Source organism: Periplaneta americana, chromosome 16 (assembly GCF_040183065.1).
Source record: "Periplaneta americana isolate PAMFEO1 chromosome 16, P.americana_PAMFEO1_priV1, whole genome shotgun sequence".
NCBI lineage: Eukaryota > Metazoa > Arthropoda > Insecta > Blattodea > Blattidae > Periplaneta > Periplaneta americana.
Genome location: NC_091132.1, coordinates 101,813,263 through 101,827,578, shown reverse-complemented (window position 1 = coordinate 101,827,578; position 14,316 = coordinate 101,813,263). Strand labels below are relative to the sequence as shown.

At 33.9% G+C, this 14,316-nt stretch overlaps 1 protein-coding gene across 1 annotated transcript in view; it reads right to left on the bottom strand.

Moving 5' to 3' along the window:
• rau (RA domain-containing protein rau) overlaps positions 1–4,413 on the bottom strand; it is a 376,163-nt gene extending 371,750 nt beyond the window's left edge. Inside the window, exon 1 of the mRNA XM_069812601.1 lies at positions 4,266–4,413. The gene's annotated coding sequence lies outside the window, so the exon portion shown is untranslated. The remainder of the gene's footprint in view (positions 1–4,265) is intronic.
• Between the last annotated feature and the right edge of the window lie 9,903 nt (positions 4,414–14,316).

Here is a 14,316-nt window from a genome sequence, read left to right as displayed (position 1 = left end):
TAAAGATAGTTCAATTTGGGTTTCCATTGATGAGACTCCCGACAAAGAAGGTAGACTTGTTGGTAATGTAGTTATCGGTTTGTTAAGTGAACAATATTCTGAACGAATTCTTTTACATTGTGATGTTCTAGAAAAGTGCAATAACAAAACTATAGTTAAACTGTTCAACGAAGCTATGGGTATCCTGTGGCCAAAGGGTATTATGTACGATAATGTGTTATTCTTTATTAGCGATGCTGCCCCTTATATGGTCAAAGCTGGACAAGCATTATCTGTTGTATATCCTAAATTGACTCATTTTACTTGTGTGGCGCATGCATTTCATCGTGTGGCAGAAGTGGTCAGAGACAATTTCCCTAAAGTAGATTTGTTGATTTCATCAGTGAAAAAAGTATTTCTCAAAGCTCCCAGTAGAGTTAACGTGTTGAAAGAAATGTACCCTGAAATTCCATTGCCACCAAAGCCAATTTTAACTAGATGGGGTACATGGCTAGAAGCAGTTGAATATTATGCCGAACATATAGACTCTATTAACAATGTTCTCCTTGCATTGGACTCTGAAGATGCAGTCTCAATTGATACTGCGAAAACAGTTACCTGTGACATAAGTGTGAAGAATGACTTAGCTCACATTCAGCATACATTTTCATGCATCATAAAAACGCTCAAAAGTCTCCAAAATAGGCACCTTTCACTATCTGAAAGTTTTGAAATTATAAATAGTACTGTGGAACAACTGAATCGTGGTAGAAGTAAAGTTGCAGATGCAGTAAGAGCTAAGGTGGACACTGTACTTTCAAAAAACCCTGGATATGAAGAACTACAAAAGGTTGTTGCTGTGATGAGTGGTGAATCAACAGTGAAGATTAACTTGGACTTATCCCCAGCAGACATTGTGAAATTGAATTATGTACCAGTTACTTCTTGTGACGTCGAACGCTCTTTTAGTCAGTATAAATCTATCCTCAGAGACAATAGAAGAAGATTCACTTTTCAGCACTTGAAAGAAATGTTTGTAACCTATTGTTATGGTAACAGACAATAAAAATTGTGTTTTGTTGAAACTACATTGGAAGATAAGGTACGTCCATTATATTTTTTGTTTAGTTTGATTAAAATGTACCAATATTTAACGTACATAGTCATTTTTTTATAATTTTAAGTCCATATTTAATTCCATATTTTGGTAAAAATCCATATTTAATTCCATATTTTGGTAAAAATAACTACATATATATTTACATATTTCATATATTTTTAGTCCATATAAATCCGTTCCCTGATAATAATAATAATAATAATAATAATAATAATAATGGCTTTATTTAACCTGGCAGAGTTAAGGCCATAAGGCCTTCTCTTACACTCAACCAGGATTAAAACTTGCTTACACAGTTGAACATAAAACTGGATCGGAATTAAGTAATTACATACTGATACAATTTAGGTACATAATGAGATCAAAAGAGATAGTCACATAAAATTTACCTCATGAAATAAAAATAAACATAGTGGAATACATATTAATGTTGTTACAATCAAATACGAAGCACATAAAAACAGAAGCCGATAATTCAATAAAAAAATGTACACAGTAAAAATAAAAATTAACACATTAATATACATATTAGTATTAGAATTATTATAGTATTAGTATTAGTATTAGTATAGACCCTTAACTTAACGATGATTTTGTAATATATACTTAATAGACACAATAATCTTACAATTTGAAATTTTACTGGTTCGTTTTACTACGTATACAGCTAAATAGCGAACAACATAAATGTAGCTGATTGGTCAATTGTAGTGGTTATTTAATGTAGAAACGCGTCCTGCAAATTCATTGGAGTTATAAATTTCGCGCTCCCACCGTACTAACCTGTGAAGGAACCCATCTCTATTCGATACTGAAGATTGGCTTTCATAATATGCTCTATAGGTATGCAGGACTTTTCAGGATAATTTTATTTGTTATAATGTTAACGCACATTAAGAATGAAAGAAACAACTACGGTATTAAGAACAAAAAAAAAAAAACTATTTCTTATAGAAGTAATAAAATAAAAATTAATACAAAGATGAATTATAGGAATGTCATTATTCTAATCTCGAAATACTAAATTAGCATACATTTTTGTTTGGTCTTGAAAGAAGAACATCAGGAGAAAAGAATGATAGAGTGAGAAAAAAAACAAAGCACGTGGCGATAGAAACAAGAAAAAGAATCAAGGAAACTAACTTTGTAAAGAGGAAAGAAGAAGAAAAAGACAAGATGAAAACGGAAATAAGCAGAAGAGAAGTTAGGAGAGTTGCAGGAAGAAAGAGGAAAGCAGAGGGAAGAACTAGGAAACAGTTATTTATATTAATTTAAATATTTTCCTCAGAGATAGTTTCATACATTAAATTTGTGAACGTACCTTGTAGTTATTTTTCTTGTGAGTGTATGTGAGCGCGCACACTGTTTCGTAGAAGCTGCGTTGGTATAATCAAATGACTTCTGCGATTGAAATGTCGCTCGCTTATTATTATTATTATTATTATTATTATTATTATTATTATTATTATTATTATTATTATTATTATTATTATTATTATAAAGGTGGATGAATGGGTTGTATTCTCGTGTAACGAAGAATTCTATGATTTAAAAACTGTCAGATTTAAAACCCACTACTGCATTATTTTTTTGACGTATTTAATAGCATAAAACAGTCATATATGTGACGAAACGGCTAACGTCGGTGACATATTGTTGACATAGGATAAGCTTATACAGGGACATCATTTTATTTTTACTTCAATTTTTATTGTACCTGAGTTTTTTAATATACTTCACTCCCACCCCTTGTACTAATGAAGTTCAACCGTCCTCCACACAGATCCAAGACAGCATATACAGTCATAGTAGCCTTGCGGTCATAGTAAACCGTACGTTCCAAAAATATGTTCGCGTTTTCCAGTGACGAAAGAGCTTTCAATATTAAATCATTTTCGCACAGGTACTGTCATCCATTTGCCTACGCCTTATCCCGGTTCACCCCACCAGCTTTTATTCGCCAGCTAGTGGCTGGGCTGTCTTAGCTCTTTTCTGAGAACATTACTTTCTTGTAGGAATTGGACGTCTACCTAATATTATACAACTGTTTAAAATAACTTAAATAAAAGGGCCTCGTTAAGTAATTAACTGTCACGTGATTTCCTCTCTTTCTACGATCCTGCGACATAACCACTTGGACGGACAGTACATAGTATGTCTGAGTAATTTTATCTTTTCGGATCGGACAGAAGTGAAGATTGAATTTAGAGTAGGCTACGTAAGGTACTCTTTTATAGAGTAGGTATAGAATTATTTCAACATGAGTTACTAGTACGAAGAACGAAACTGGTAATTGGGATTAGGTACAATAGTCTATAGTGCGATAATATGCACAAAAGAACTGAAGCCTGTATCGAAATGAACGGCCACCATTTTCAAAAATGTGTTTAAATATCCATATTATGATTATTTTTCAGTTTAACTTCATTCTATATATTGTACGCTAATGTGCTGTAGACAGTATAATATACACTGCATAATGAATACGTCCACATGGACAGCTCAGTTCGTGAGTAAAACACTCATTGTTAATAATGTACTGTATTTTGATTAAACAAAAACCTAATGAAAATGATCAAACTCAAAAGCGCAATATTTCCTAGTTTACATAAATGGATGAACTACTTTTCTTCCCTCCTATACCTAGTAAAGCGATTTGTTTGTATATTACGTCAGTATCATCGAACTCCAGTCGTGGAAGGGGGTAGCAAACGCCGTTGATCCAGAGGTATAGGCAAGTTAATATTAAAAAAGTTTGTAAAAATAAAATTATGTCCTGTATAATGTTACTGATATGAAATAAAATGTTAATATGCGAGAAGTGATCATTTCAGAAACCTGTAGTACGTACTAGCCTAGTTTACTTAACGTTTCTTATTATAATAATTTCGAACCTAAATGTATCTATGCCATCAGACAGCAGTGTCAGAAATCGTAAGAAGTTACCTCACAAGAGTTATTTACATTACTGAAAAACTCGGGAGGCTACGGAATAAAATTCACGCAGGTTGATCTTACACAAAAGTGAAATCAAAAAAAACTAGTGTAAGCATATGAAATTATTTTGTCAGCTGAAGTAGATTTGTTAAGAATTCTTGCAGAGAACTCTCTCATGCTTCTCAAGCTCGTCAACCTGATTAATAGATTATAAGTTAATCAAACAAACCTTGATTCCGATTCCAATTGTTGGTTAAGTGGCACTCGGGTATCCGCGTAATACAAATCCAAGGCACAGCACAACGCGTCTGGTCGCGAAGACAGGGAGGCGGCCCCTCTGTGCCGCTAACACACGCTCCACTCACTCAGAAAGCACACAGACAACTAACGCCCGTCGCGGCTCGGTCGAGCCGCGTGCTGTGCTGCGTGACGTCACTCCTATCCAGCCAATCACACTGTCTCGTATGACGTCAAAGTTATCAACAACTCCCCGTGTACTCTCTTCCAAACAATGACTTGTGTACGGTCGTAAAAAGAAACTAGCGCTTCACTACATCGCACTGTCAAAACTTTGATCATATCTTTCATCACAGTTCTAATAATACGTACCACAATAGTTCTATGCTTGTTGTAACTGTAAAATATGCACTAATGGTTAATTGGTTATTGCATTAATACTAAAGAAGAAATCAAAGAAACAATATATTTTGTCGGCTTAGACGCAGTGATGTCAAAGCAAGTGCATCTTTCTGATCTTGACGTCGTGCGCGGGCAGCAAGCGCTAAGTATGGAAAGAGGAAGGGTTGTGTATATGAATAAGCAACCTGTTGGATTAAGAAAACAGTGGTGCACAATCTTCAAACGGAACATGAAATTTTATGTCGTTATTTTTATATGGCTTCTTCCTGTTTAATATTATCAATATTGTCTGTAAAACAAAAGTACTAACACTGATTTCTTAATATTGCACTTGTGTTTTAAATCTTAATAACATAATAGAGAGTTAACAAGGAATATTCACTTAAATTCCATAGTAGTATAATATTATACTGTATTAATTGGATGAAACACATCATTCATAAAGAAAGTGATATTCCTAAGAAAGAACTTGAGTATGACATGATAAGTTGGATTGATGGTATCTTTAGCCTTACAAAAGTAATCAATAAACTAATCAAAACAATATTACAGTACAAAGCAAAGTTACCTAGGTACTGCATCTGTTTTAAGTGTAACTAATATTACATAACAAAACTCTTATCGCATTATGCTTTTAAGGTGATAACTGTGAGCAACTTCCTATCATCAGAATATTAAATGATTTTCTCGAAATCTGCTGAAGCTATAGAGCTGTCATTTTTACAACACATGGGCATGTATCTTTTGCTTATGATGTAACAGTAGTTGCTTTGTTAATTCATTTCCTTACAAACAATTTCCATGCCAATATTTTCAAAATTTTCAATACACTATCTTCAGTAATACGTATACACGGTAGCCTATATTACATTTACGAAAACATTCTGTAAGGCTGCTAAATAAATAGACCTATACCTGAAAATTTCATTTTTCTATACGGAAAGTTGAGAAAATATTTCTTTTGAATAAAAAAATCAAATTTGTGAAAAATGAGCATTAAAATTAATACATACATTCCTATAATGCACTTATACTTCTCAGGCAAATCTAAAAATTAACATGGATACAGTTTTAATAAGTTATCTTCCCTTTATCTATTGAATCAGTGCTGGCCATCCCTGAATATAGCTCGACCAAGCGGCATATACCACCTCTTTCGACTGTCTCTTTCCTTTCCGCTGTAAAGCGCTCAGCCTCTCCTGGGCTCTAAAGCGCGCGCTTGCTCCTGTGGGCATCAATTGACATGCCTGCGTCTAAGCCGACGATTTGGGTTAGAGATTGGGGTAGGAAGAAAAGATAGAAAAGGACTCCATCAAACTCTACTGAGAGAACTTCAGTATGAAGATGTGAAATCTTATACAGGGACATCACTTCATTTTTACTTCAATTTTTATTGTACCTGAGTTTTTGAGTGTACTTCACTCCCACCCCCTCTACTAGTCAACTTATAACCGTCCTCCACACAGAACCAAGACCGCCTATGCAGTCAAAGTCGCCTTACAGTTATAGTAAGCAGTACTGAGTTAGTGAGTATAGTAGGTTTCAGAGATATGTTCGCGTTTTCCAGTGACGAAAGAGCTTTCAATATTGAATCATATTTTCGCACAGGTACTGTCGTCCGTTTCCCTACGTTGCATCTCGGTTTCCCCCACCCGCTTCTGCTCGCCTCTCTGTAAAGACAAGTGGCTGGGCTGTCTTAGCCCTTTTCTGAAAACATTAATTGGACGTCTACGTAATATTATAGAACTGTTAAATAACTTAAATAAAAGGGCCTCGTTAAGTAATTAACTGTCACGTGATTTCCTCCCTTTCTAAGACCCTGCGACAAAACCACTTGGACGGACAGTAGATAGCATGTCTGAGTAATTTTGTCTTTTCGGATCGGGCAGAAGTGAAGACTGAATTTACAGTACGTAAGGTACTTTTTTATAGAGTAGGTATAGTATTATTTCAACATGAGTTACTAGTACGAAAGACGAAGCTGGTAATTGGAATTAGGTACAATAGTCTATAGTGCGATAATATGCACAAAAGAACCGAAGCCTGTATGGAAATGAACGACCACCATTTTAAAAAATGTGTTTAAATATCCATATTATGATTATTTTTCAATTAAACCTCATTCTCTATATTGTACGCTAATGTGCTGTAGACAGTATAATATACACTGCATAATAAATACGTCAGAATGGCTAGCTCAGTTCGTGAGTAAAAACATTCATTGTTGATACAGTACTGTATTTTGATTAAACAAAAACTTGATGAAAATTATCAAACTCAAAATCGCGATATTTCCTAGATTACATAAATGGATGAACTACTTTTCTTCCCTCCTATACCTAGTAAAGTGATTTGTTTGTATTTTACGAGAGTATCACTAAACTCCAGTCGTGGAAGGGGGTAGCAAACATGTTTCCGGTTGTCAACCGTTAATTCAAAGGTATAACCAGGTTAATATTAAAAATGTTAGTAAAAATAAAATGATGTCCCTATATATACTAAGTAATTAATAATGGATAATGAAACATTTCATGTGACTCATAATGTGATGTTAAAAGTTTTGTGGTTTTCACGGACCATGTATACTTAATGACCGCCATTTTCTCCCTTCTCAGTCACAGATTTTATCAAAGGTATGATGATGACCATAACTTTTATCAAAGAACTAAATCAAACAGCTAGATGTGATCATATAACTATATTACACTGTAAAAGATTTTATCATATTATTTTATCAAACTTCTGCGACACAGAAATTTGATAGTGTAATATAGGCCTTACATGCTTCCTATGCTTTAGGCCAGGTGCTATGCTCTTGTACTTCATGATATTACTGCATTATTAATTTATTAATTAATTTATGAATTTATTAATTAATTTATTAATTTAGCGTTTTTCTCCTTGCAATGAAGGTGATAAAATTTGTGTGTTTTGTGATGATGAAAGCGGTAAGTCGCTGCCATAAATATGAACATCATGATTATATTATAAATATGCAATCAAAACGACATCTTTCTCGCATCGGAATTATCTCACTGACTACAATTCGTGCTTGATAGTTTCTCTGTGCTAATTTAATTGAGCTTCTAAACTCAAGTATGTTGTCATAAGATAATTTTTTCTCTTCCTTCGGTTTCGATAAAAATATCATGACAACATACATTCGTGAAGCGCAATTAAATTATCGCGAAACTATCAGCATTCGTTGTATTGTAGAAGACTATTTCACTCATACTTCCATTCACTGTAAGAATCCATTGAATTTCAACCAATCAGTCTCGTATAGAATAACGCAAAATTATCGTATACTAATTATCGCACTTAGCCGGTAGTTGTGTGTGTTCTTTGTAGTATCAGTCACAACACGCATCGAAATGCAGTGACCTAAGACAGAAATGGCTGGTCGATAGAGGGAAAACATAACGAAACTTGTGACTTTATATTATTTATGCTCGATCATGCCGAAATGTAGTAATTATACACCTGGTAGCAGTCCTTTAATGCATGTCATTAAAGTACACCTATTCATTAAAGTTCAGGTTTTCGATTATTCTCGGATATGCAATCGAAAGACGAGGGAAACGTCATGGAGGCTGGAAATCCAATACTGTCGCAGAAGGTTATGTTCTGTTACTATAATAATTAGCGTTAATTGTAAATAATATTCAAATAAATTCAATTTGTCATCTCGTTTTTCAATGTCGAATTCAATTTCAAGGTTATATCAAGACTAATGTTTATCTTATTCTCTAGATCATATCAAGGTCGTCGACATTCGTTTCCCGGAAAAAAAATCAATACTTTCGCGTCTGCGCACATGTCACAATTCATGAGGTAGGCTATTGCACTCACTCACATAACAATAACATGAATACTTATGAATAATTTCAAGTTAGAAATATGGTCGAGCATAAAAAGTCGTATGAAACTTGCCTATAATGGTAATTAAGACGCTCGTATGAAAATTGTGAAACTCGCTTGCGCTCGTTTCATAAACATCCTCGCGTCTTAATTCCTACCATTACAGGTTCGTTGCATAATGTACTATTGTTGTTTATTTTGTTTTATATGATTTGTTCTTTATGAATGATCTTTCTCCAGTTGTGTTTCAATAGCTTCTTTATGTTAAGTTCATAATTGCAACGTATTCCTATTATGTAATAGAAATTAAGTATTTTTTTTATCAATAGGTTTATATGAGATAGGTCAGTTATACGAAGTTTTCAAGGTCTGCTAATTTTTTAAGCCGACATCGTGACAAGTTAATAGCATTGTAGTGCCTCTTAAATGTTTAACATTAACATCTAAATACCTTTAATATCATTATTTAATAGTCTAACAACTTTCGACAGTGACATTTCAACTTTCGGATAACAACAAAATGGTGACTTGGGCTATTCAGTCTGTTTATATCTGGCTATGTACAATCAAATACCTTACTATAATAATAACGGACAGCTGTATACTAGCAGCATTGACGTGAGTGCGAAATATCGCGGACTTGACATCTAGCGGAGGGGTGTGGAATTACGTTCACAAATACAAAATATATTAACATAGCGGAAATCGGACTATTGTTTAAAATGTGATGTACTAATGTGGAATAATATACGAAAGACTTAAGAAATGTTGAATATTACCGTATTTAATGTAACATTATTTTATATCAAAGCTGCATATTATGAGAAATATTGCATGCTTCATATTATTTTCAGTTAATTCTTGCGTATTTTTTCTTTGCTTTAGTGAGACAAAATTAATTCTGACATTTATAAGAATGAATTTACAATGACGCTTTGCTGACAACTGCAAAGATAAAAATGGTAGTAATGTGATGCTTGTAATAATTAGTAAAGGGATGTGGACAACAATAAAATTTAATTTGCTGAAATCTTAAAATTTCCAATATATTTTAACGTCTATTCGCTTATTATGCCTAAATAAAAAAGGTAATTTTTATTGTTCTATCAACACAGAGACAAAGGCATTAGGCCTACTGAAGAATGTTGTTGACTCACGTTTTATGAACTGTCGGAAATCGAAAGTACAATTTGGAGTAATTTGTAATGCTGTAATTGTAGCAATTATAAACAGTACATATACACCCTGACATTTTAACACAGCACTAATTAGTAAAACTATTAACTAGCCCAGTAACGATATCTTACATTGCAATTGATTACAGCTTGTTTCGCGAGTATCTCCACACCGGCTGCCTAGGTAGCAGCACCAGCGTCGTTCGCGCGCAGAACTGCTAGCTGTCCGGTATTATTATAGTAAGGTATTTGGTACAATGTCAAGGGACAAGAACAAACTCGAAGTTCCACGATGATCCAGTTGCATTGAAAAGAAAATGGATGTCAAAAAACATCATGATTCTTACTGCATTCTTTTCAATGTTTTATTTATTCTTTATAACGTTGACTTACTTTTAAAACCCCGTAACTGAATTTGAGAAAATTGTACTCTCATTCTCAGAAATTACCGGAAAATGTAAACAGATCACTTGCACTCCAAGTCTGCTGTTTGAGACGGAACACGCGCGCTGCTAAGTAAACACGATGAACTCAGTGGCAGATAGTAGGAAAGGTGTTAATCTTTGAGTATTACCTCTTCTGTAGGCAAACGATTTAAACCATACAAATTAAGCCAATTTCAGTTTCATATATAGATAAACTGTAACTTATTTATACGACTACTATTAATGATACAAGCAAGTTTTTGTTATAAGTGTGGTACCGTAGAAGTGGGTAAAGTCAATTAGTGGGTGTATAATCGATCATTGGCGATTTTTATTGAAAATGATATATTTTCTCAGTTACTTGTTAAAATTTTGTTATGCTGACTTCATTGCCTGACATTGCAAATGTAAGCGAGAGGGACAACAAAAAGCCTGCGAATGTCAACAATGGGAACACTGTGTAATTACCGTTGAAGTGAAAATTGTTATTTTCAACTTTTTCCTTAAATGAAAACAAAGTCTTACAAACTCTAAATTATAATCAGCAGTGAAAGGAGACAGGAAGTATACACAAGTACTTTTCGTTGAGATTGTATCCTGAAATAATAGTTTTGCAGTTCGTAAATGTTAGTATTGAAACTTATTATTTTAAGAAAACTTGTACCTTTGTAGGGTTAAGTCGATCATGCCATCGACCTACTCGAAACAGATAGGACCAGCAGGAAGAATAAATTGTTCACCGAAATACCTCCAACTAACACTTATAAACAGAAAAGTGTCATAATATAGCTTATATTGATGGGATAGTGGGGAAAGAGGAAGACGAAATTGTGGTGAATTTCTTGCGTATGAGAAGCACTGCCAAAGGAACATATTTTGTACACCCCTCTGTACCTGACTATGGGAACAACGTAATTTTTAAAATGACATGAGGAGGGGAATATTTCAAATAACATCTGATATAAACATAAGCAATGTTGAATTGCATTTTAGATTATAATTGAAGTGTGGTATTTGCATGTAAATTTTGAATTCTTAAATCTTTATTTGTTGGTACGTGAAGTATTAATATGTGTTTTTATGTTTTATAAGTTGGAATCATAGTCACGATTGTACAGTGGAGACCTATAGGCCTAATTGTATCGAATAGTATGATCACAGTAACAAAAGATACACTATATAATATGCTATAGGCATATATTGTAGATTATTATTGTTTTTTACACTCCTTATAACAAATAAAATATATGCGATACACTTAATTTGTTTTTTAAAAACATAAACAGTGATCGACTTTACTCCGCAATATTTTAAAATCGATCTTAAACTAAAAATTCAATGGTGATCGACTTTACCCTAATTAAGCAGGTAACTTCGATCACAAGTCAAATAAAAAAAATCAGTTTTCTATAGATTGTAATTAAATTCTTGTAACGTACCTTCATAAGTGAAGAATATGAAGACAAAACGCTTTTTCTGAGGAACTTCGCTCCATTGCATAACCTCAATATCATTAAAAAAATTGCAAAATTTTGATCGACTTTACCCTCTTCTACGGTAAGTAAACAAAGAACACTGAACAAATACACCTTTAAAGCCACAGGTCAGAAATGAATGAACACAACAGAGAGATCTCACACCTGACACTTCAATTTAATTTGATACTAAACAATAATTTAACTCCTCTTTCTTCCTCACACAAATGTTATTTAACAATTAATCCTGTTACCATTGCACTCTATCACAGCCCTCAAGCGACGTACATCGAATTAATTCAATGTTCGAAGAACTTAGGATGACGCTGAAGCTCTCCCCAAACGTGGCGCCTTGTTGAGGAGTCGTAATTTTTGGTATACAATTCTGTTTCTTCTCCTTGTTCATGCCATGCTTTCATCAATCGAAATACGACTTCAACTTTGTACGTCATGAGCAAAGTTGTTATTCAGGAGGCATTTAAGCCTCCCATATACCTATAATGCGTCTTTTATCAATCAATGAGAGATATAAAGCCATTTTTACAATACTTATGACCGGTTTCACCAAGCTCCTTTAAATTAGCACAAATGACTTGTCAATAAACGGATCATTTAATTTTAACGAGGTCTTTAAAAGTTGACAGTTTCACCATGCCTCGTTTCTTTAAAATTAACGTGCGTTTACTAACGTGGAGATTTTTTACTTATATCCTGCATGTTTTATTTCTCATACTACCATGGCTTCGAAATCGCGAATTTCATTGGTTACATATGATCATGGCTGACTTCGTTTGGCATAAGGAAACAATCATAGGCAAACGTGTAAGAGGCTGTAATTTTAAGAACATCTAAAAGTTCTTGTTCTTGATATTATTCCTAAATACAGTATGTTGTCATACCTTAATTTAAAAACAAAAAAACCAGATGCTTCCAAATGTAAATAGGAATGTAGAGCAGTTAATTTGTAACTTCTAAAGGAAATATAAGAAAGTTTTGCGGACGATAAGGTAAACAGCTTCAGAACTGTGCCACAATACTGTTATTATTAGGCCTAAATTTAGGATGGGAAATCGCCTCTTCCATAAATTGCATACTACTTTTATGCTGTATTTATTGTAGATTTATGTACCCTGTAACAATTTTGAAATTGTTTAAATTTTGAATGAAAAAAAGGACCTTCTGTTGCAGAATCTTTTGGCCATATTACTGCCAGGAGAACATGTAGCCTACACACTCTATCGTTGTCAATGACGACAGGAAATTTAGCTGTAGGCCTATTATAAAGATAATGAATGTATTGTGGTCGTAATGTTGATGTACATCTGATACTTTATTCAGATATCTAGACCAGTAGTGTCAGAGTTGTAAGCTCCAATACCGGTTGTGGAGCTAGATCGGAGCTTGAACTTGCTTATGTCTGTGGAAACACCGGAGCACGCAACCAGTCTAGCGGAGCGCTCCGCTCCGTTTAGTCCCTGCCTGACATCGCTGATCTAGACAATACAGCTTTTGACATTCCGTTCATATAACCAATTACTATTTCAAAACTTCCCGTAACATTAACTTAAAGCGAGAAGAATCTGTTGCAGAGGAGTTAAGTGGGTGATTTCTATCTGTCGTATTCTAACCTATATTCAGTTTCTTCTAGAATCATTCTTATTACTTATTTCCTTAATGTGTAGCTTTCGTGAAATTCTTTATCACTTAAATCTTCAAAATGATTATTCCAAGTGTTATTACAACATATGAAAGTTCGCCATCATGTTGCAGAATTTCAACATCGAATACGTCCGCCATGTTGTTGACTTCTTAACCCATCGTTACTGTTTTAACGCGACGAATTAGGTCCTAATAAATTAACGATGAGTTTAAAGATTCGTTAGCAATAACGATGATTGGTGAAACACAAAAATTGACTAACATGTCATTAAATTATTTAACGAGACGATATAATGATAACGAAGGTTGGTGAAATCGGCCATTAATCTTGCTAAAGAGTTGACACTAAATGTGTATCCGCCAATGCACTGATTACTCCATGTCCCTCAACTTTATTAATTTGTTTGTTTTTATAGTTTGAATTTTAATGTTGCACAGAAGATGTAATACGCACAGACTTCCGTCGCTGAGTATGTCTTGTTTACTTATCATTAGCATAACTTCGAGCGTCTTCTGTCTCAAACAGCAGTCTTGGAGCGCGAGTGATCTGTTTACATTTCCCGGCCATTTTTGAACATGAGCGTACAAGAGAATATAATAACTTCTTACTCTTTTTATCTCCATTTAACAAAGGTCATGCGTTTGTTATTTATAAAATTTAGAAACATTTTCAGACTAACAAGGTGTTATCAGCAGACGCATTTTGAAAATATGCACAGATTTCTACGTTGGGGAAAAATTGGACTTATGGGGCTTCAGAAATGAGTCGACGATATACCTAGCTTATTAATGTTATTAAATATTAACTTATATGCTTTCGATAAAGTAAATACATATAAACTACGCGGAATATTAAAAAATAGAGGAATTCCATCTCATTTAATAAGAGCTATAGAGAGTCTTTATACAGGGACATCATTTTATTTTTACAACCATTTCTAATATTAACCTGGATATACCTTTGGATCAACGATTAAGAAGCGGAAACACCGTTTGCTACCCCCTTCCACGACTGGAATTCGATGATACTGGCGTAATATACGAAC